We start from the raw sequence: 24011 nt of genomic DNA, 5'->3' as shown, positions 1-24011 counted from the left end.
AACTTTGTTTTTAAAAACAAAATTTGTTGAATATATTTTAGGTTTACAACATGATGTAGACAGTTAAAATGGTCACTACAGTGAAGAGAATTAACTTCTGTGTCTCACATGGTTACTTTTTGGTGACAAGAGCAGCTACAATCTACTAATTCAACACAATTCTCTAGTGCAGTACAATTTTAGGAACTATAGTGCTCCAGTTGCAAGTTAGAGCTTTAGACGTGTTCCTCCTACATAGCTGCTGCTGTGTCCTTTGATGTACGTGTCCTCATTCCCCCCATCTCTGCTATGACATCTGCTGCTGTTGCACTCTCTCTGTATATTTGACTTTTATTTTTTAGATTAAGCATGTAGGTAGGGTCATACAATACACCTTCCAGATGCTTGGCTTACTGGAATGGTAAATGGCAGAATTTTTTTCGTTTTAAAGGCTGTGTATTTCTCAAGTATTTATGTGTATGCAATTTTGAATAATGCTATAAAGCACGTGAAAATGAAGATGTCTTTACAAGGTGATGGTTTCTCCTCCTTTGGGTTTATACTCAGAAGGGGAGTTGCTGGGCTACATAGTGGACCTATTTTTAGTTTCCTAAGGAACCTCTATATTGTAGAAGAGTTGTACCCTTCTACATCCCCAAAGTGTATGTACTAGGGTTCCTTTTTCTCCACACCCTCACCAACATTTGTTTAATGGATGCTTTGTTTTTCCCCAATCATTTTTCTCTTGGTGTTTCATTTTGGATGGTTTCTGTCTCTTCAAGTTCACAATTTTTCCTGCAGTGTCTGGCCTGCTACTAATGTTCTTTTCATTGCAGATATCTCTTAAAAATCCAAATTTCATCTTATTTGTATCTTCTATGCCTCTACCTTGTTGATCTTTCTTTTAGTGTACAGAGTTTATAGAATGCAATTAATACATCTAAAGCAATAAAATAACACTGTGCTTTTATAATCCATATAATTTCTGGATCAGTTAGGGTCTTGAACCTTTGATCCTCCTGTCTTAGCCTCCCAAGTACTGGGATTACAGGTGTGAGCTACCATGCCCACCTCTGTGATGCTCTTTGATGTGAATTGGAAAAACTTTGCAGAAACACCATGTGGCTCCTAGTCCCTGGGAACACGTGTCTCTGGCTCATATTTGGTTTGTGCTTTTCTTGCTGTTCACTACTTTCTATTTTGGCTTGGTGCTGTGGGTGTAGGCCTTTGCTTTAATTTCTTTATGATGGTTATATATTTCTCTTTAATTCTGTTATATTTAAATTTTTTCACAATGAAATACTAAAAAAGTACTAAAGAATTGGAAAAGGGACTTGAACTAACTTGGGAAAAAATTCTGTTCAAGTATTCCTTTGTATATTTCCTCATAAAAATGTGTTTTCTCTAATGTCCTTCTGTGACCTGCTCAGCACACACATCACTGTAGCCTTAAGCACTCCAAGTTCTCTGGGCAAAATCATCACTGTCCTAAGGCCAAATCTCAACCATTGCAAGGCTGGTTTTGATAACAAAAACAATAGTTGGCATTTGAATAGTAGTATGTTGGAGGGTGTTGGGGTGGTGCTGGAGATTGAACCCAGGGACATTTTACCTCTGAGCTATACCTCAGCTCTTTTTTGATTTGAAATAGGGTCTGGCTAGGTTGATGAGAGTCTCATTACCTTGCTGAGGCTGGCCTCAAACCTGTGATCCTTCTGACTCAGCTTCCCTAGTACTGGTATTACAGGCATGAGCCACCATGCTTGTCCTGAGTAGGGTTTTGAGTAGGAGTTGTACGTTTTTCACATTTCTTCTACTTGAGCAGCTGGGAGGCTGAGCAGGTGATGTTATCCCCAAGGCAGGGGCCTGAAACCGCACTTGTGAGCCAGTGACTTGGTGTAGCGCAGCCAGGCTGACGTTGGCAATACCATGAAGCACTGCATCTTCTGACTTCTGCTGTGGAGAGCTTCCTAATAGGTGTGTTTCCTTTGTGATGGATCAAGGACTCATAACTCCCTCCTTGTTTTGTTCTTTTATATTGCAATAAACTGGCTGAATGATGATACCTCTGAGAACAGCCCCTTTAAAATTGCTGCCAGTTTTTATTAACTGTTCCTTCTGCAAACTGGCCCTTGAATCTATCCACATTGAAATCTACTTTCATGTTTAGCGGATTGTGTTTAATTTCTAAGGTGCTGAGCCTTCAGATGTTTTTGGAAAGGTTGAATTTGTGAAATGGGCGTGCAGAACAATTTTATGCTGTGTAGTGCATTTTGCTTTTTAATGCAACTGGCACTTTGAAGTATCACCTTTGTTAGGAATACTGCTATTTCAGGTCTATTAGTTATCTCTGGGATAAACTGATATACTCTTCATTTTGAAGGGAGACTGGGTTATAAATAAGGAAAATCTTTTCTGTGAACTTTTTACCCTTAAATCTTTCCTCTAAAAGATTCTTTGAACATTTTAGTCCGAGAAACAATTTAAATGTACTGCAATAGTTCACAATGATTTTTTCCCTCATTGACTAGAATGTTAAATTCTCCTTTCTCAAATACCATGCGTAATAGGCTATTGGAAAAAATAAACAAAGCGGTTTTTCTTCCTCCTGTGAATGTGCCATCTCCTTTCATATGGCTCCCCAATCCCAGGAAGGACAGGCCGGCCTTGCTTCCTGGAGGCTGAGCTACCGCCTCCCTGCCTCCTGTCTCCTCCTTCACCTGCCGGCCCTCTGCACAGTTCAAGAGTTGGAGCATTTCTAGGCCATTCAGGTGGATTGGCTGGATTGTCCCAGAGGCAGAGGGTCTTAAGATTATATAAGGCAGAAGTGGGCTGACCCCAGACCTAGAGGCCATCAGAGGGTGGGGCGGTGGGGGCGGGGCTCTCCTTGAGTGGCAGCTGCCCTCTCACGTCATATGCAGCAGTGTAGCTGGGGGCGGGGGGGAGCAAAGGAATGCATAAAGAAAACGTGGTACACGCAACACCAAGCCATATGTGCATATAGAAATGTGTCACTTTGAGTCTTACTGTGTTCTATAATTACAGCACACCAATAAAACTATGTTTCAATACCCTGGCTGAGCCAAGGGGTGCCAGGAGCAGAATCCCCGAGGACAGCGGCACAGGCCTCTGTTGCCTAGCCTGGGGTGGAGGGGAACACAACTGGAGGGACAGCGGCAGGCCAGGCTCAGCACACCGTTGGTGGCAAAGGGAGTGACAGTAATAAGGACGGCCACTACACACCAGCACCACCAGCTCCCTCTGTTCATGTCATGGTCCTTCCCGTAGTGAATTTCAGAGTAAAAGTTTGTTGGCTGTGTCATGAATGATTCAATGATTCCAGCTGTGATTCACAGGTTCTAGATTCTTACATGGCACCAGGAAGGGTTCCAAGTACATCTCCTTCCAATTCCTTCCCACCCGGGGTTCCTGTGCATCCAGAGCCTTCCCAGCCCCTTCTCCTGTTGCAGAGTGCAGGTCCTCCCCGTGCTCCCAGAACACTTTCCATTATGTCACTCAACACTTGAATTTCTCAGAAGACACTTGTATGCAAAGAAATCCGTTCACAGCTTCTGTTCAAAATGGTGGCACTTACTCCTTGGCTAGTAAATGTTGCTTCCCCGACCCCTCTCAATGGCCAATAAATGCATTAAAAAATGCTTGACATCATTAGCAGAGAGATGCAATCAAAACTACCCTGAGATTTCACCTAACTCCAACTAGAATGGCAATCATTCAAAACACAAACAATAACAACAAATGCTGGTAAGGATGTAGAAAAGTGGGAACTCTAATACATTGTTGGTGGGATTGCAAATTAGTGCAACCACTTTGGAAAACAGTATGAAGGATCCTCAGAAGAATGGGAACGAAGCTGCTATATGATCCAGCAATACCACTTCTGGGTATCTGCCCAAAAGAATGGAAACCAAACTACCAAACTAATGCATGTGTATCTATGTTCACAGCTGCACAATTCACCATTGCCAAACTATGGAACCAGCCAAGATGTCCATCAACAGATGAATGGATTACAAACTGTGGGATATGTACACAATGGAATTTTACTCAGCCATCAAAAAAAAACTCAATTACATCATTTACAGGGAAATGTATGAAACTATGGAAATGGATGCTAAGTGAGATTAGTCAGTCACAAAAAATAAGAATCAGATGCTCTCCCTAATATCCAGAAGCTGAGGAGAAAATGGGTCATAGGAGAAACTCTAGATGAAGGAGATAGTATAGATGAGCAAATAAGGTGACCTAATTGAAGGAATGGGAGGGGGGAAGAGGAAAATTCTCTAATGCACATAATGTGCATTAACAAACACATCAAAGTCAGTCACTAAGCCAAACATGAGAAGGAAGGAGGGGGAGGAAATGGGGTGGGAACTGGGTAAGGGCTAACTGGGTGATGTGTGCATATATGTCTCCACTATCTTGGATCCCATTAAGATGTATGACTACAATGCACCAATAAAAAATTTAAAAGAAGATCATGTCCCTAAGCAATATAACAATGTCACGTGTCTCGTGGGATTAGATATTAAGCCTGGGATCTAGACTCAGGTTGCTAAGGTTTCAGTGATGGTGTCATCGGTTACTAGCTGTGACGTCTATAAACTGTGATGGTGCTTGGTGAATCATCTGTTTCCCAGTGTCCTCATCTACCTCATCGTTAACAATGCAAAGAACAAAAGTAGCTATGAATAGAGCCTGGCTCAGGTAATATCACTAGTGGTAATGACACTGTTGCTCCCCTCTACAACTGTGAATGCATCCTGGGGAAAGTGTGTGTGTGTGTGTGTGTGTGTGTGTGTGTGTGTGTGTGTGTGTCTAGCAAAGTCTCTATTCTCAAGGAATCCTATCATTCCTCTTTCTCCTCTCCTTCTCCCCCTCTTCCACACATTACTATTGGGTATCCACTCAGGTACCATGTTAGATGTTATCTATATATATTTAAAAAGAATTCTAGGACCATGTGAGTATGTGAAAAGAAGCAGAAACAGTTTGGTGGTTTGGGGATTATCTTTGTGGATGAGATACCGGTCAGTTAAGTCCTAGGGAACAACCAGAATATAGACATAAGTCATTTAAAAAGTGATGACTATTATTTTATAATTATAGTTAAAGGTACTTTTAATGTAAAAGAGTCAAATATTATGAATAGTAAAAATATATTGAGTCTATAAGGAATCTCGAATGCTTGTGATTTAAGACTTATTGAAGCCAAGAGTGGTGGGGTACAGTTGTAATCCCAGTACTTGGGAGGCTGAGTCAGGAGGATTGCAGGTTTGAGGCCAGCCTCAGCAACTTGGTGAGAGCTTGTTTCAAAATAAAACATAAAATATGGCTGGGGGTATAACTCAGAGATATATGCCCCTGTTTTCAATCTTCAGTACTGAGAAAAAAAAAAAAAAACAGACCCATTGACTCTGAGTATGTTCTGGGATTTATTTCTGAACTGGATCAAAGCTAACTTCAGGCAAATTTTGCAGAGCCTGAAGGATAAACCAGAGCTCTGATCCTCCTTTCTCCTCTCTTCTTCTTCATCTTTGTGTTTTCTTCAACCTACCCCTCAACTTTATCCAAGGAGTTTTGTTTGTCATCTTTAGAAAGTATATTCAACAGTCATAAATCTCATTAGTCACTAAAATGTTTAATAATCCATAGATTTATTTTTATATTTTGAATGAGAGGAAATTCTTTTTAAAATCTACCCATTTTAGGCTAAATGTCTGGGTCCTCCCTAAATCCAAGTATTAAGATTCTAACCCCCACTATGATGGCATTAAGAAGGAAGTAGGAGCCGGGCGTGGTGGCGCACGCTTGTAATCCCAGCATTCAGGAGGCTGAGACAGGAGGATTGCAGTTCGAGGACAGTCTCAGCTACTTAGTGCGGCCCTTTGCAACTCAGTATGATCCCTGTTTCAAAATAGAGAATAAAAATAGGGCTTGGGATGTAGCTCAGAGGTAGAATACCCCTGAGTTCCATCCTTAGACCTGCTTAAAAAAAAAAAACCACAGGAGATTGCCTGGTGCAGTACTGCACACCTGTAATCCTAGTATGTGAGAGGCTGAGAGAGGAAAATTGCAAACTTGAAGTCAGTCTCAACAATTTAGTGGTACCCTGTGTCAAAATATAAAGGGGGTGTAGCCTGAAGGCATAATTCCTCTGGGTTTAATCTCTAGTTTAAAAAAAAGTCAGGCAATATAGAAGGAGATAGGAGCACCCCTCTCTGTGTCTACCTGCTCTAACTCCCAGGCCCTGCAGTGTGAGGATATGATAACATGGACATTTGCAAACCAAGAAGCAGGTCCTCACCAGACACTGGGGCTTCTAACACCTTAGTCTTGGACTTTCCAGCCCCTACAACTGTGAGAAATAATTTTCTACTCTGAGAAATAAATTTCTTTGTTTAAGCAGCCCAGTCAATGGTATTTTTGTTAGAGCAGCTAGAACACACTATGAAACTAGCAAACCTCTTTCTTATAACTCAGTGTATTTTGCGTGTATCTGTGATACACAATCATAAGGTAACATTCCTATTACACATCACCAATTTGATCCTGGGCAAATGAACTGGTCTCTCTGAACATTGATTTTTATTACTTGAAAATTGAAATTTATTCCCAATTTCCTGAGGAATCTCAACACTGATCTCCATAATGGCTGAACCAATTTGCAATCTCACCAATTATGTAGAAAAGTTCCAATTTCCCCACATCCTCGCCGATGTTTATTGTTTAGTGACTTCTTGATTATTGCATTTTTTATTGAAGTTAGATGGAATCTCAGTATAGTTTTGATTTGCATCTCCCTGATTGCTAATGATGGTGAACATTTTTTCATGTATCAGCCATTTATATCTTTTCTTTTGTAAAGTGTTTATTCAATTCAGGTGCCTACTTCTTGATTGGATTATTATTTTTAGTGTAAAGTTTTTAAGCTCTTTATATAGTCTACATATTACTCTTCTATCAGAGGAATAGCTGGCAAAGATCTTCTGTAGGTTCTCTCTTTAGACTCTTGATGGTTTCCTTTGATGGTCAAAAACTTTTTAGTGATCTGGCTATACCACTGCTGGGTAACTTTCCACAGGGGCTGGAATCAGAGAATGACAGTTCTATATGCACACTCATGTTCATAGCAGCACAATTCACAATAGCCAAGTTATAGAACCAAACTAGGTATCCATCAACACATACATGGATTACAAAATTATGTCCTTTACAAGAAAATAGAAGGACTTGGAGAACATTGAGATTAGCCAGTCACAGAAAGTGAAGGGTCAGATGTTTCCTCTAATATATGGAAGCTACAGAGTAACTGCAATATCAGAGGGACTCCAGATAATGGAGGAGAAAGCTTAGTGGAGCCAGGGAGGTGGTCTAAGGGAAGGGAGGGGAATAGTGAGGTTCACTGAAGAAGTTTCTACCATCAGCTCTGTATACATATGTGAAAATACCAATGTTAATCTCAGTACTCTGTATGGGGACAAGGGAAGATGGAGAAGGAGTGTGGATGGGGACATCAAGTACTGTGTGAATGTATGTCACTGTCAACATGAGTTATATTATGACCTTATACTATACTGTACTAATAAAATCATATAAAATTAAAATAAAGAAAATTGAAATTTACCTTACAGAATTAGCTTTTGAAATAGAGTATCATCCCCAGACGCGGTGGCGCACGCTTGTAATCCCAGCGCTTGGGAGGCTGAGACAGGAGGATCACACAGGTTCGAAGCCAGCCTCAGCTACTTAGTGAGGCTCTCTGCAACTTAATGAGACCCTTTTTCAAAATTAATAAAAAAAAATAGGGCAGGGGGTGTAGCTCGGAGGTTGAATGCCCCTGGGTTCCATCCCCACACCTGCAAAAAGAAGAAAAAAAAAAGAAATAGAGTATCATCATAAACATAAAATGCTTAACATAGTATCTGTGTTAGTCAGATTTTTGTCACTGTGACCAAAATACCTGACAAGGTTAACTTAGAGGAGGAAAAGTTTATTTTGCCTCATGGTTTCAGAGGTTCGTCCACAGTCAGCTGACTCCAAGGCAGAGACATCATGGCAGCAGGGTGGAACACAGGAGGTGCTCAGCACAGCCAGGAAGCTGAGTGGGAGAGGGAGGGAACAGGAACAGATATAGTCCCCAGGGCTGCATCTCCTGGCACCCACCTCCTTTAGCCACACCATACCTGCCGACAGTTAGCACCCAGTACATCCATTCAAATTATTCATTCATTAATGAGTTTATCCTCTGATTCAGTGGTTTCCCCTTTGAACATTTCTAGCATTGCCAACACAGGGGCTTTTCTGGGGCATACTCCATGTTCAACCACAGTACGACCAGACTTCAAAAGCAAGCGATTCATGACAGCTTGGGAACATACTATAACACTTCAGAATGTGTCTGGTGGCCATGTATCTTCCCTAGAATAGATAACTATGTTTTATTAACCATTTCTCATTCTCCAACTTTATTCCAACCTTCCCTGTCCCCAGCAAGCTTCAGTAATATTTTCAGAAACTTCTAGAGATGGAGTGAACGAGAAAAGCATGTTCATGAAAATTCAAAGGTGCTTTTATTTTTTGGTACTGGGGATTGAACCCAGGGGCATTCTACCTCCAAGCTACACTCCCAGTACTTTTTATTTTAAAATAGGATCTTGCTTAGTTTCTAAGGCTGGCCTCAAATCTGCAATCCTCCTGCCTCAGCCTCCCAGTTTCTGGAATTATAGGTGGGGGCCACAGAGACTGGATAAAGATTCTTTTAGTAAAGGATGGTCCCTAATTTTTTTCTGGGCCACCTCTGTGATGTCCCTTATGGATAATTTTTGGAGAATAGCCACACTGTCTTATTAGAATTCCTCATTACCTTTCACCTCATTTGAGAATGAGATATACTAGAATAGTAACTAAGATACCCAGCACACATAATGTTTAGGAACCCTTGGGTGACAGGACTTGATGATACTGGTATCTCAGGAACATGGGAGTCACTTAAGCCTCTTAACTTTACAATGCTCGGAATGCTGCATGTGGATAAATCCAAACTGGAAGGAGGGAAAAATCCAGTGCAGTTCCTGCTAGGTCCTTCTGTTTCTTCCTTTCTTGTTCACTGATATTTTAGAAAGAGTAAAAACAGGGAAGAAATGAATGCAAAGGTTCCAGCAGAAGGGTTATTCTGTGGTCATAGCTATACATTTGAAAAAGGAGTGAAAGAGTAAAATAAAATAAATTTGATAGGAGAGCTGAAATGAGTCTCTCTCCCGGGCCCGGTCTGTGGTTATCTCACACTCTTGGATGTGTACCAAGGCAGGAAGCTCGCTCTTAACACAATCACATCTCTAGTTTAAGCAGCCAAAAGATTTCGGTGTTTCTCATTCCTTCTTAGCTAATTGCTAGCACCAGAAGTTCTCAATTGTTTATTCCAAAGTAGTTGGTAGAATGTCAATGGTATTATTTGGACTCTGTATACTTAGCAGAATTATAAATGCTAGAAATTTGCAGACATAATGGCATTGCTGCTATGACATTATTAGGCAGCAGCGGAGAAAAATACAGTGTCGCTAATGTGTTCAAGAAACAGAAAATCTTCAGCATAGCAGAGGATTGAATATAAATAAGGAAGGGCATGTAATGGGGCTGGAGAAAGAGGAAAAGAATGGAAAATAGAAGGCATTTTAAACCATGCTGGAATGTTTCATCTTTATGCTCAGAATAATGAAAAGGATAGTAACATGATTATACTTGCTTTATTTTTTTTAAAATAAGTCTGGCTGCACTATGGAAAATGGAATGGAAAAAGTCAAGACTATAAGCAGGGAATGCAGTTGTGCCGCTGTGGTGGCACAGCCAGGTGGCCTTTCCTGTAATAAAGGTGGTGGAGAGAAATGCACCAAGCGAGGTGTCCGTGTATGTTTATATCACTCTGAATCTCATGATGTCTAATTATATCACACCAATAAAGTAATAAAAAGGAGAGAGAGAGAGTTGCAGTGTAGGTAGAGAGAAAAGGATTTTATTCCAGAGGTTACTTGATATTCAGACCTAACTGGGGCAGAGAGGGGGTGCTGAAGATTGGCAATTTTTCTTGTAGATAACTAGGCAGATGAGATAGTCATGGAGACCTGGGGTGGACTAAGAGTTCAGGTGAAGGATGTAGAGGAGGGAGAGGAAGGAGAGGAAGGAGATTAGCTTGTTTTGTGTTTGACAAACTGTGGATGTGATTAGACTTGGATCTGTATTCATTATGATCTGTGTCAGTTGCTGAAACATACAACCCTTTAGCAACTGAACAGTGTAAGAGTTTGTTTCTCTCTCATTTAAACAACCGGCATGGGCTGGAGCGATATAATGGGGATCTGCTCTAGAGAGTAATCCAGGCCTCTTCTTTTTTTTTTTTTTTTTTGTGGTACTGGGGTTCCTGGAAGCCCTTCTACCTCCGGGCTACACTCCCAGACCTATTTTTACATTTTTATTTGGAAACAGGGTCTCCTAAGCCAGCGCACACAGCTGGCTTCGAATATGCGCGATCGTCCCGTCTCTGCCTCCCAAGCGCGGGGATTACAAGCGTGCGCCACTACGCCCGGAAATCCAGGCCTCTTCTACTTAGGATTTTCTTCCAGGTTTCTGGTACACTTTAATTCATCTGGAAGCATGAGTATAGCTCATATCCCTAGAAGTGGTAAATGGAGTTTGTTCTCATTTCCAAGTATATTGGAAAGCATTACATAGCCAGTTTTAACAGCAAAGGAAGCTGAAAAATACATTCTAATTGGTATAGAAAGAAGATAATACAAACACTGGTGAACATCAACAGCTTTAGGCAGTTTCTGAACTTGATGAGAAGTAACAGTGCAGAAGATGCACAGTAAGAAGTCATTCTGTTATACAACGCATTAATGAATGCAAAGATTGATAATGTAAGGTGCCTAGAATGGGAAGAGGGCTTAGGACAAAATTGTTGAGGAATAATAATCCAAGGAAAGGAAAGGAAAAGAACTCACAAAGAAAAATGAAAAAAAGAGCCAGAGATGTAGGGATGTAGAGTCACAGAATATAATGGAAAAAAAGCAGGAAAGGTTGTCAATGTTAAGCATTCTGTTAAGTGTAAGGTATGAGTAAAGGTAGATATTCCTCCCTAAGCAAGAGTTGTCAGGGTAGGAACACTATACTTAATTAGGTAGAAGAATATTTGGGAAATTAGAGTAGAAGCAAGAAGACCAATAGACTCTTTCTGGAAGATATAAGCAGAAAACACATAGAAAATAACTTAAAAATAAACCATTGACAGTGGTCTAACTATGGTAGTAATCTAATAAAGGATTTTTAGATTTTGTAAAAGAAATTATTTTTGCCATATAAACAATATATATTCACTTTTTAAAAAATCAAAATATTAGGTGCATAGAACGCCAGACCCCTGGAGAAACCGGGCCTAGTACCGTGGGTCCCGGGCGGGGGTCACGAGGGGCATGCAAGCCAGGGCCAGGGTCGCGGGACTCTGGGCCCCAGGCAGAGTAGTGTGGAGCACTCTGGACCCATGGGGAAACTGACCGGGTCACAGTGCTACTGAGTGCCTGATCCCACTACCTCCTCAAACCACATATACTGTCTTCTCTTATTAAAAAAAAAAAAGAAAAGAAAAAGAAAAAGAAAAATATTGGAGAGGAGTTAAGAAAGCCGTTGCAGATGCCAGGACACTGGAGATGCAGACAAAACTTATCTAAATGCAATGGAACTTATGGAAAAATTCCATGTGAAGGAGGACTGCTGTTTCTCTATATTGTTAAGAACCTTGGACATCACCTGTAAGGAGAGAGTTTAGCGGAGACCAAGGAGAAAGGAGGTATTGAAAGTGGTCTCTGCAATGGTGGTGGAGACTTGTATTCAGGAGAAGCAGAAACTGGATCCTACCAACCTTATTTTTTTTGAGAAATTACACCAAATGTCGAATGCTACCGTCCTTAGGAACACCGGACAATATTCAGAGTGGAAAAAGAGCCTGGGAAGGATTTGAAATGGTGGAGGCAGTGGTAATGGCAGTGGCCAGTACTCAGGGGAGACATAGATCTGATACATTACACCTGGAACCTTTGAAATAATAACCCCAGAGACAGTGATCGGAGCCTGCTGAGGGGTTAGGTCGGTGCTGTGGCCAATGGCTTACATCAGAGCCTTCCGTGAGGCAAGGCCACTACTGGGGCCTCTGAGGCTGAGATCGGAGCCTGCCGAGGGGTTAGGCCAATGCTGGGGCCACTGAGGCCAGGATCGGAGTCTGCCATGAGGCAAGGCTGGTGCTGGGGCCTTCAAGGCTGGGATCGGAGCCTGCTGAGGGGTTAGGCCAGTGCCAGGGCCAGCAAGGCCAGGATAGGAGCTCACCATGAGGAAAGGCTGGTGCTGGGGCCTCCGAGGCCTGGACTGGAGTCTGCTGAGGGGTTAGGTCATTACCGGGGCCAGCGGCCGGCATTAGAGCCTTCCGTGAGGCAAGGTCGCTTCTGAGGCCTCCGAGGCCAGGATTGGAGCCTGCTGAGGGGTTAGGCCGGTGCTGGGGCCAGTGAGTCCGGCATCGAAGTTTTCCATGAGGCAAGGCCAGTGCTGGGGCCTCTGAGGCCAGGATAAGAGCCTGCCGAGGGGTTAGGCTGGTGCCGGGGCCAATGGCCGGCATTGGAGCCTGCTGTGAGGCAAGGCCGCTACTGGGGCCTCCGAGGCTGGGATCAAAGCCTGCAAAGGGGTTAGGCCAATGCTGGGGCCAGCGGCCAGCAGTGGAGCCTGCCGTGAGGCAAGGTTGGTGCTGGGGCCTCCGAGGCCAGGATAAGAGTCCGCCGAGGGGTTATGCCGGTGCTGGGGCCAGTGGCCGGCATCGGAGCCTGCCATGAGGCAAGGCCGGTGCTGGGGCCTCCGAGGCCGGGATCAGAGCCTGCTGAGGGGTTAAGCCGGTGCCGGGACCAACAGCCGGCATCGGAGCCTGCTGTGAGGCAAGGCTGGTGCTGGGGCCTCCAAGGCCAAGATAAGAGCCAGCCGAGGGGTTAGGCCGGTGCCGGGGCCAATGGCCGGCATCGGAGCCTGCCATGAGGCAAGGCCGGTGCTGGGGCCTCCGAGGCCGGGATCAGAGCCTGCTGAGGGGTTAAGCCGGTGCCGGGACCAACAGCTGGCATCGGAGCCTTCCGTGAGGCAAGGCTGCTACTGAGGCCTCCAAGGCCAGATTGGAGCCTGCCGTGGGGTTAGACCGGGGCTGGGGCCAACGAGGCTGTCATCAGAGCCTGCCGTGAGGCAAGGCCCGTGCTGGGGCCTCCAAGGCCGGGATCAGAGACTGCTGAGGGGTTAGGCTGGTGCTGGGGCCAGCAAGGCCGGGATCGGAGCTACTGTGAGGCAAGGACAGTACTGGGGCCTCCGAGGTAGGGATTGGAGCTTGCCGAGGGGTTAGGCTGATGCTGTGGTCAACGGCTGGCATTGGAGCCTGACAGGAGGCAAGGCCCCTACTGGGGCCTCCAAGGCTGGGATCAGAGCCTGCCGAGGGGTTAGGCTGGTGCTGGGGCCAGAGAGGCCGGGATTGGAGCCTGCCATGATGCTAGGCCAGTGCTGGGGCCTCCGAGGCCGGGATTGGAGCCTGCCGAGGTGTTAGGCCGGTGCCGGGGCCAATGGCCAGCATCGGAGCCTACTGTGAGGCAAGGCCACTACTGCGGCCTCTGAGGCCGGGATCGGAGCCAGCTGAGGGGTTAGGCTGGTATCTGGGCCAGCAAGACCAGAATTGGGGCCTCCCATGAGGCAAGGCCGCTGCTTGAGCCAGCGAGGTCTGGATCAGTCCACCAGGTAGCCAGGCCTCTACTGGGGCCGTCAAGAGTGGGATTGGTACTTGCAACACGGCATGCACAGAGAAATATCGCAGAAAATATAAATCAGATGCTTCCCCTAGTCAACAGGAAGAGGTTGAGCTATAGAAAGGGCCCTATTGTGAAGCAACTAATGTGACCAATCAGAGGGTATGGAATAGTGGAGGATGGAGCCTCTTTAAAATGCAGGAGGTACATAAACAAATGTGTCAAAGTTAATCACCAAACAAGCATGGGATCGAGGGAGGGGGAGGGAATGGGATGGGGGCTGGAAGAGGGCTAATTTGATGATGTGTGCTTGTATATCCTCTCAAGTCTTGTACTCCAATGTGATTGATATATGACTACAATGCACCAATTAAAAATAAATAAATAAATACCTAAGCAAAAAAAAATCAAAATATTAGAAAGAATATGGAATATATTTGTAAATATATAACATAGATTATATATTAGCATCTTTTGCATAACATAGATTATATACTAGCATCTTGTAAAATACACTACATAAATCACATGTACTTTTTTTCACAAGTTATTTCTCCTACTCACTATATTGTAGACTCTATGGTAAGTACTGTTGCCATATAGCCAAAGGCCATTTTCTTCCCTTTCTCCTTAACATAGAATCCTGATTTCATTTAAGTACTTTTCCTATAATGTATGATCAAGGGATTCATCAAGCTATTTATGGTCATTCCACCTTTTCTTGTGACTGATTTAGGAATGAGTTTATAATGCCAAGGGGAGTACATTGGGAAGCATAGAAGGTATTTTTTTTTTGTGTGTGTTGTTTTTAGATTTGAAGGGCTTCTCCTTAGGAACTTCTTTCTTTTGTGTTGTCCCTAAGAAAATTTTCTCTATGGGTCTTGTTGAATTAAAGATTTTTCTATTATTTATAGCCAAAACAAAGTAATACAGTATATTTTCATGCCTATCAATAGATATTTAATTCTTAAATTTAATTGTTTGAATGAGTTGTCCATTCATCTCTTCATTTTGTTCCTCCAGTAAGCCATCTATTTCAATAATTCATCCATTTAGCACAAACTATGGGTCAAACTCTGGGGATAAATCTTGGTATGACTCTCAGGGGCTTTTTATTATATGAATAATAGATGCTAGCTATGTAAAAATTACATAGAGTATGTAAAATGAACTAGTGATACATAAAAGAGGTAGTTATCCTGGTGGACAGACCCTTGTCCATAGAGTTCAACCCTATACCTCTGTTTTTAGCACTTCCTTTAGTTATCATAATTTTAAACATATTTGTCCCTCTATGTTTTGAGTAGCATGGATATTTGAGGTCTGAATAAATAAAAAGATCAGATTTCCTTCAACAATGCATACATGGATGAGGAGCTGGTGAGCAGACTGGGACCACCATAAACATAAGGGTATGGATTGCTGGGTGGAGCTACCTCTCCTGTCCCACTCTGTTTATTAGAGATGCCCAGAGTTACCTCCAGATCTCCTTTGATTTTCTTTCAAACAGTTTAAGTTATTTAGAGATTTAATTGAAAGAGTGGTGAAATAAAATTTGCAAAAAAGAAGAGTCCACAATTCTACCCAAATGGAACAGCAAACATTGGTAAGGGTAAAACTTGAAGGATATTTTGCATACTGACTCAGATTGCAAAATATGCTTCATTTAAAAAGCATAGGACTTAAGTTTGCTCCTTGACGTTATAGACACTGAATAGTGAGGAGAAATGTCGTAGCATGTTTGCCTGTGACTTAGGTAACTCATGATGTAACTTACTATACACCCTATGTCCTGGTTTATAACCTCTGACAAATGAAGACCAACCTATATCACATCCCAGGCCTTTCACTCAATGTCCTCAGAGTTGCTGTGTTGGTAAATCATCTCCATTTATAAGCATGGTAATATTAAACATTAATAGAGACATGATAAAGTTACTCAAGCCTGTATTTTAATACAATTATGTTAAGGAGTAAGTTTTATAATGGTCAGAATCAGATGTGTGTGTATATTTAAACTATTGGTGATATTTAAGAAAATCTATCATACATATCCCTTATCTGAAATGCTTGGGACTAGAAATGTTTCAGATCTATAATCCGATAGTCCAGAATCATAAGTGCTTTAAAATCCAAATCTTTTTGAACATCAGCATAATGATACTCTTTAAGATAATGTTGATGCTTTGGATTTTGAAACATTTTTAAATTCAGATTTTCAGATTAGGGATGCTCATCCTCTATTAGAATCTGACAATTTGTGATAACTAAAATGTGTAAATGTTATTAGGATCAAAATTATAATTTTAAAAGTCTGTGATTTTTTTTTTTTTTTTGGTGATACTGGGGTTCCTGGAAACCCTTCTACCTCTGGGCTACACTCCCAGACCTATTTTATGCTTTTTATTTGGAAACAGGGTCTCTTAAGCCAGCGGGGCTGGCTTTGAACCTGCGCCATCCTTCTGTCTCCGCCTTCCAAGTGCAGGGATTAAAAGCATGCACCACCACACCCGGCAAAACTTTGTGATTTTGATTATACAAATATTTGAAAATTTAATTTGTCAGATTTACTCTATTATAAATTTGTTAGTATTTCAAGAATTATTTGTTTAGAAGAATCTTATCTGCTATTTTTGTGAGTTTTACCCAGTATTTACTTTGATATGCTTGGGATAATCAGGTATGTTAAATTTAGATATTATTTTTTTTGTGTCTGTGGTATTGGGGATGAAATCCAGGGCATTCTACCTCTGAACTACACCCTCAGCCCTATTTTTTTTTTTTTTTTTTTTTTTTTTTTTGGAAACAGGGTCTAACTGAGTTGCAAAGGGCGTCAGTAGTTTAGGCTTAAATGACATTAATTTTTTTTAAGAATATTGCATTAGACTTCCGGGAAGATGGCGACCGAGAAAAGCGGGGCTTAAGAGCCCCGCTAACAACCAATCTTCATTACCACAAAATCAGCGCCTTTCATAGCCAGAAAACACCATCACCAGAGAAACAAAAAAATCACCAGGCTCCAGAGAGAAAGCTGACTGAGAACAGAGCTCAGAGCCACAGAGGAGATACACCGGCCTCACGCCCGAGGACGCGGCAGCAGCGCCATACTGCCGGCAGCAGCAGTGAACACACCGGACGGCTACAGCAAGCCGAGGTGAGCTGCTGCGGAACAGCCAGGCGGGATTTTTCATCGCAGGGAGCATCTAAAGCTCCCAGTGGCTGAGCTCAGCACACGCTGCAGGGATTCAGAGTGGAATTCAAAACCAAGAAGAAATAAGCCAGCCTTACGGCCGAGGGCGTGGCAGCGGCACCATATTGCCACCGGCGGCAACAGCAATGAATCCACCGAGTCCAGTACAGCTACATCTGTGAACTCAAGAACAGTGAGTCAAATTGCGGGCCCCAGAGGAGAAATCCCAGTACTGTACTCTCTGGGACTTGACCCAGTGGGGGAGTGGCGGTGGCAGAGATATCACACCGTAGGAGAATGTGCAACCTGGCAACCCCATAGTTTAAAGCAGCCTCTATCGACTCCCTGTGTCGGAGACTCTGTGATACAACCCAGTAAAGGAGTAGTGGGGTCTGAGATACTACAGACTCGAGATCCAGAGCACCCTAAGTGAAGTCATAGTGACCCAAGGGAAGAACCCAGAGAAGGCACAAACTCCCGAAATCATGGGAAAGAGGAATAATACTGGAGCAATGAATGCCCACAACCCCACAACATCAGAACCTGATAAAACAGAAAATTAGAGATTTCTAGAAGATCAAATCAGGAAAATAACTGTAGAAATAATAGAGGTGCTTTGAAAAAAACTCAGAGAGAGCCAAAAAGAGATAAAGGATGCAATTAATGAAGTAAGGGCCTCAATTCAAAGCACAAACAACCAATTAGAACACATGGAGAACAGAATCTCGCTCTTAGAAGATGATCATTCCAAAAATGAACGCATAGTTTCTAATCTAGAAAAAAATATCCAACAGCAGGAATCTGACATTGAAGAAATATGGGCCCATTTTAAGAGAGCTAACCTAAGAATAATTGGAATAGAGGAGGGAAAAGAAAGTGAAACCAAAGGGATCAACAATCTCTTCAAGGAAGTAATAGCAGAAAATTTTCCAAACATAGAGCAAGAGGTTGATAAACAGATCCCGGACACTTATAGAACTCCCTTTAGACAGGATCAGAGAAGAGGATCCCTACACCACATAATTGTCAAAATGACCAATGTGGAAGCCAAGCAGAGAATCTTAAAGGCAACAAAAACAAAGGGCCAAGTGACATTCAGAGGCAAACCAATTAGAATCACTCCAGACTTCCCAAACCAAGTCATGAGAGCCAGAAGGGCTTGGAGTAACATATTCCAAACTCTGAAAGAAAACAACTTCCAGCCAAAAATTTCCTACCCAGCAAAACTTTCTATCAAATTAGATGGAGAAATAAGAAGCTTCCATGACAAACAGAAATGGAAGGAATTTATGTCTTCAAAACCAGTGCTAGAGAAAATACTCAAAGAGATTAACTACAAAGAAGAAATAGGTAACACACACCAGAACCAGAGAAACGAGATTTTCCATCCAACAGACAACTAAGATTGGTTATCTGTGGAGATTCATTATTTTTGTTAGTATTTTACCTATCTCTAAATGGTATTGTTTGCCTTTATTGTTGTTAATTTTTAGGATTTCTAGTTGGAATATTAATATATCTTCAGATATAGTATTTGGAAATATTTTATCCAATTCTATTAGTAACTTTTAACTCTGTTTACATTGTCTTTGGATATACAATACTTTTTTTTATTTTTTAGGGAGTTTGTATACTCTTCTGTTGCCTGTGCCATTGAAATCATATCCAAGAAATCACTGCCAATTTCAATGTTGTGAGGTTTTATGACCCAGATTTTCTTCTAAAAGTTTATAGTCTTAAGATTTATATTTAGGTCTTTTATCTATTTTGAGTTAATACTTGTATATGGGATTAGGTAAGGTTCCAATTTTATTCTTTTCCATGTAATTATTATTTTTCAACATTATTTAGTTAAATGATTATTATTTCCACCACCAAATGTTTGTGGAAACCTTGTCAAAAATAACTTGACAATATATGGAAGAATTTATCTCTAGGCTTTTATTTAACTCCAATGGTTTATATATCTGCCTTTAGAACAGTACTACACTGTTTCAATTATTGTAGCTTTATATGGTTTGAAATCAGAAAATATATATCTTCTAGCTTTGTTCTTTTTCAAGATTGTTTTGGGTATCTAGAATCCATATTCCATATTAGGATAGATTTTTTTCTGAAAAATAAATATATAAATATATGATAGTTTCACCTAAAAAATAGAAAAAAAATATTCTCTGGTAAGAAAGAAAGCAAAAAGAAATATTGAAATGTTATCTTTAAGTCATCAAAAGCTTGGTATCAGACAAATGAAACTGTTATGTGAGATTATCATTTTTAATTTTGGATAAATTGCTATAATACTAGATGTCAACCACTAAGCCAAGCATGGGAAGGAGGGATGGGGAGAGAATGGGGTGGGGATCGGGTGGGGGCTGACTGGGTGATGTGTGCATGTATGTCTACAAAAGTTTTTTGTATCCCACTATGATGTATGAATACAGTGCACCAATAAAAAAAAAGAAAAAAAATATTGCATTAATTGTTATAAATTTGCCACTGATCAAAGGTAAAATTTTAGTATTGAAACAGGGTTTCATTAAATAGTTTTATTTTGTTATTACTTTGAGTTTCCATTTTGTTCATTATTTTACTTATATTTTGACACAAAAATATTTTAAAGTTAATCCATATGAGCCCCACTGGACAAAACAAATAAGAACAAGGGTGCTTTGGTAACCGTGAGAATGGTGAGTACTAAAAAATCTCCACATAAACATCGAGCTGCAATACAGTTTTACCTTGTCTAAAGCAAATACGCACATATTTTAAAAAGTCAAACGGGATTTGATTATATAACACATTTGAAGTTAATTAAAAGTTATTTCCTTCCATAGAGAATCCATTCCACTGCCTAATTCCTGCACACTACCGGTCTTTCTACTCAGTGAACAAACAATGTTAAACATTTTAGCTATTTATTCTGATATTACTTCCATGTTTTTATTATTTATTTATTTATTTATTTATTTATTTATTTATTTATTTATTTATTTTGGTGGTACTGGGGTCCTGGAAGCCCTTCTACCTCTGGGCTATACTCCCAGACCTATTTTATATTTTTGAAACAGGGTCTCTTAAGCCAGCGCGGCTGGCTTCGAACCTGCACGATCCTCCTGTCTCTGCATTCCAAGTGTGCGGATTACAATCATGCACCACCATGCCTGGCCTACTTCCACGTTTTTAAATGAAACATTTAAAATTTCTTTAGCTGATAATTGCAGACATAACTTGTAGCAGTCTATTAATAAATAAGAATTCAGCTTTTTTTTTTTTTGGTGGTACTGAGGATGGAACCCTCATACCTCTGGGCTACACTCCCAGACCTATTTTATATTTTATTTGGAAACAGGGTCTCTTAAACCAGGGAGGCTGGCTTTGAACCTGTGCGATCTTCCTGTCTCCACCTACCAGGTGCAGGGATTACAAGCGTGTGCCACCATGCCCGGCAAGAATTCAGCTTTTATAAAATCATCACTTCCAATTATTTTTCATCTATCTTTTTTGTATAGTTACAACATAATAAATAAATATCCAGTATTTTAATTATTTGGCTATTTAATATTAGTCTCTGATTATCAAATATTGTAGCACTACTAGCCTTTTTTCCTGACACTGTTTTTCAAAGGCATAATAGTTTTTTTTTTTAACTTTTTTTTTTTTTGCTTTTTGTTGTTGTTGGTGGTGGTGGTCCTGGGGGTAGAACCCATGGGCTTTCTTCCTCCGGGTTATACTCCCAGACCTATTTTATATTTTACTTGGAAACAGGGTCTCACTAAGGTGCTGAGAGCCTCACTAAGTAGCTGAGGCTGGCTTCGAACCTGTGCGATCCACCTGTCTCAGCTTCCCAAGCATGGGGATTACAATCGTGCGCCACCACGCCCGGCTTCACTTGCTTCATTTAAAAAATATACCTATATTTTATTCTTTTTTTGCCATTGTGACAAACTATCATAAACTGGATAGCTTAGACAAACCAGAAACATTTTTTTTACAATTCTTGAGGAAGTGAGGTCTCAAGATCAAGGCACTGGCATTGAGTTTCTGGTAACGATCTATTTTCTTATTCATTTACTTTTAGCTATGTCCTTATGTGGTAGATGGGCCATCAAGCTCTCTAGAGCCTCTTATATCAGGCTACTAACCCTATTTATGAAGCTTTTGTCCTCATGACCTAATCATCATTTAAGGCCAAATCCACCCCCAATATCATCACTTTGATTAGGTTTCAACCTATAAATGAGGACTTGGGGATGAAAACATTGAGAACATAGAAAGCCTGTTACTTATAGGCTCCAAATTTGAGAAAAACTATTAACTTTTGTTAATGCTTTTCTTCAAATAGTCAAAATCTTTCAGTTCTCCCATCCTTCAGTACCAACAGCTATCTTCCTCCAGAACTATCTTTTCTTCTTACTCCATTCTAAAGTTTATGCTGTGTAGTTATTCTGGGACTTCTTTCATCATCATCTTAGAATTTCTCTTCTGATCACCTATGTTATGTACTGGATTTTATAGTTTTTTCCCTTTCTATTTTTATTTCATTTGTTGCCTAGATTGTTAATGATTTTTCTGTAGAAGATGCTTAGAAATTATTTTATTTTAAAATCTGCATGTCTGAAAAAGTTTTTATTCTGACTGAATTGACATTTTGGCTGTGTATAAAATTTTAAGTTAAAAATAATTTCCCTTAGACTTCGGCATTGCTTCATTGTCTTTTGGTTTCTAGGGTTGGTAATTAAAAGTCTGAATAAATGTGATTCTTCCTTGTAGACATATTTTTAATATCTTTTTTATTTATTTATGGTTGTTAGCATTTCTCCATGGGTCTCTAGCACTTCTACATGTTTTATGAGCTGAGGAACTGATAGCCTTTTTTTCAGAACTATCTTTTCTAAGATATTTATTAGAGCATAGTCTTAAAAGATGGTGTCTTTTTTTCCAGACAGAGAAGTTTTGTTTGTTTTCCAACATCATAAAGATAGTGTTTTCCTCTGATGCAGTCTGGGCAGGTCCCCTGAATCCTGCAATACAAGATCTGTATCTCTCAAGTTCAGGCTTTCTCAGTTGTGGCATAAGCCCATAACACATGCAACTCAGACCTGTGTTGCTCATTTTTTGCCCCTATGAGACTTGGGATGAAAACAGAATCATGTAAATATAAAAATTACGCTATTTTTTGTGTTGTAAAGAAGTCCTTTGTCTCTGACCCAGGAGTCTCTTGTATTTTGTCAGAATCTATAAAACTGAGGCAGGGTAATTTATTAGCATATAAATTAGGTAAAGTCTCAGCCCCATCATAGTTATGAACACTAGTAATATGTTCTGAGTATTTTTTCATTTATTTTAAAGGCACTTGATGAGGCCTTTTGTATTAGGGTTCTCCAAAGAAACAAACCAACACACGTAAATGTGTATGTGTACATGTGTGTGCATATGTATATATATTATATAAATATGTTTAAACAAATTTCTTATTATAAATCACATGTATAAATATATATGTATCTATTGTATATTATGTATTTATACATGTTGTTTCCATTTTTAACTATTATGCATAAAGCTACTATGAAAGTTCTTGAATAGAGAACTTTTACATACTTCTAAGAATCAAAAAAGTGCTGGATTTTATGGTCAGTTCATGTTTAATTTTATAAGAAATATACTGTTTTTCAGAGTATTGTATCATCTTACTTTTTTCCCCCCCGTGGTACTGGGGATGAACCCAGGGGCATTGTACCTCCTAGCCACACTCCCAGCTCTATTTTTTTTTGGTGTGGGTTCTGGGGATGGAACTGAGAGGCATTCTACCTCCAAGCGATACCTCTAGCCCTATTTTTTCATTCTTTATTTTGAAACAGGGTCTCACTGCAGACGGCTTCAATAAGGAGCCTTGAACCTGCAATCCTCCTGTCTCAGCCTCCCAAGTAATGAGATTACAAGCATGTGCCATCATGCTGGCATCATTTTACATTTCTACTAGCATTGTGTAAGCAATTCAGTTTTTCTATATGCTCACAAACATTAATTTTTGACACTGTTTTTAATTTAACCCAGTCTGATAGATGTGTAGTGATATCTCACCACAGTTTTAATTTGTAATTTTTTATTTGGATTAATATGAAGTTTCTAATAATGTTGAGAATCCTTGCATTTGCTCGTTTGCCAGCCCCATAGTTTCTTAGTTGAAAAATCAGTTTGTATTTTTTGCTCATGTTCTAGCTGAAATATATGGATTTTTGCTGTTATTTTGATCAGAAACTATTTTGAAAATTTTTGGCTATTTCTGTTTCCAGGAGATATTTCTTATTCTCTGAATTCCCAAACCAAATTTTTTTAAAAATTCAGAGATCTGTTTTTTTAGGTATACATAGATTTTCTTATCTTTTTGAAATTAGTAATCACCTAAAAATTTAAAGATTTTTTTCCTGATACATGTATTTGTTATCTATCATAGAGGTATCTTCTTTGGTTTGCATCGTGCTTCCCCCTCCTCATTTCTGTATTGAGGCTTTTCTAAAATATCCAAGGAGTTATGATTCAAGCCAGCCCCTAATATTTGTGGGACTCATCACAAGACACAAATGTTCCCTATATCCTATATATCTAAATATCTACTAATTACAATTTAAACTAAAAAATTGTTCAGTCTTCCTCCCTTGACAAACTTGCAATTTTGTGTGTGTGTGTGTGTGTGTGTGTGTGTGTGTGTGTGTGGTACTGGGGATGAAACCCAGGGGCATTCTACCTCCAAGATGAGATACACCCCTAGTCCTATTTTTTATTCTTTATTTTGAAAACAGGGTCTCATTGAGTTGCAAAGGGCCTCACTAAGTAGCTGAGGCTGTCCTTGAACCGTGATCCTCCTGTTTTAGCCTCCCAAATGCTAGGATTACAAGTGTGCACCAAAACACCAGAAACAAAACTCTGTGTGTGTGTGTGTGTGTGTGTGTGTGTGTGTGTGTGTGTGTGTGTGTGTTGGTGGTACTGGGGTTTCTGGAAACCTT

The sequence above is a fragment of the Muscardinus avellanarius genome (genome assembly GCF_963383645.1).
Source record: "Muscardinus avellanarius genome assembly, chromosome: 2".
NCBI classification, from domain to species: domain Eukaryota; kingdom Metazoa; phylum Chordata; class Mammalia; order Rodentia; family Gliridae; genus Muscardinus; species Muscardinus avellanarius.
The sequence above is the reverse complement of the archived record's forward strand: the minus strand, read 5'-3'. Positions refer to the sequence as shown.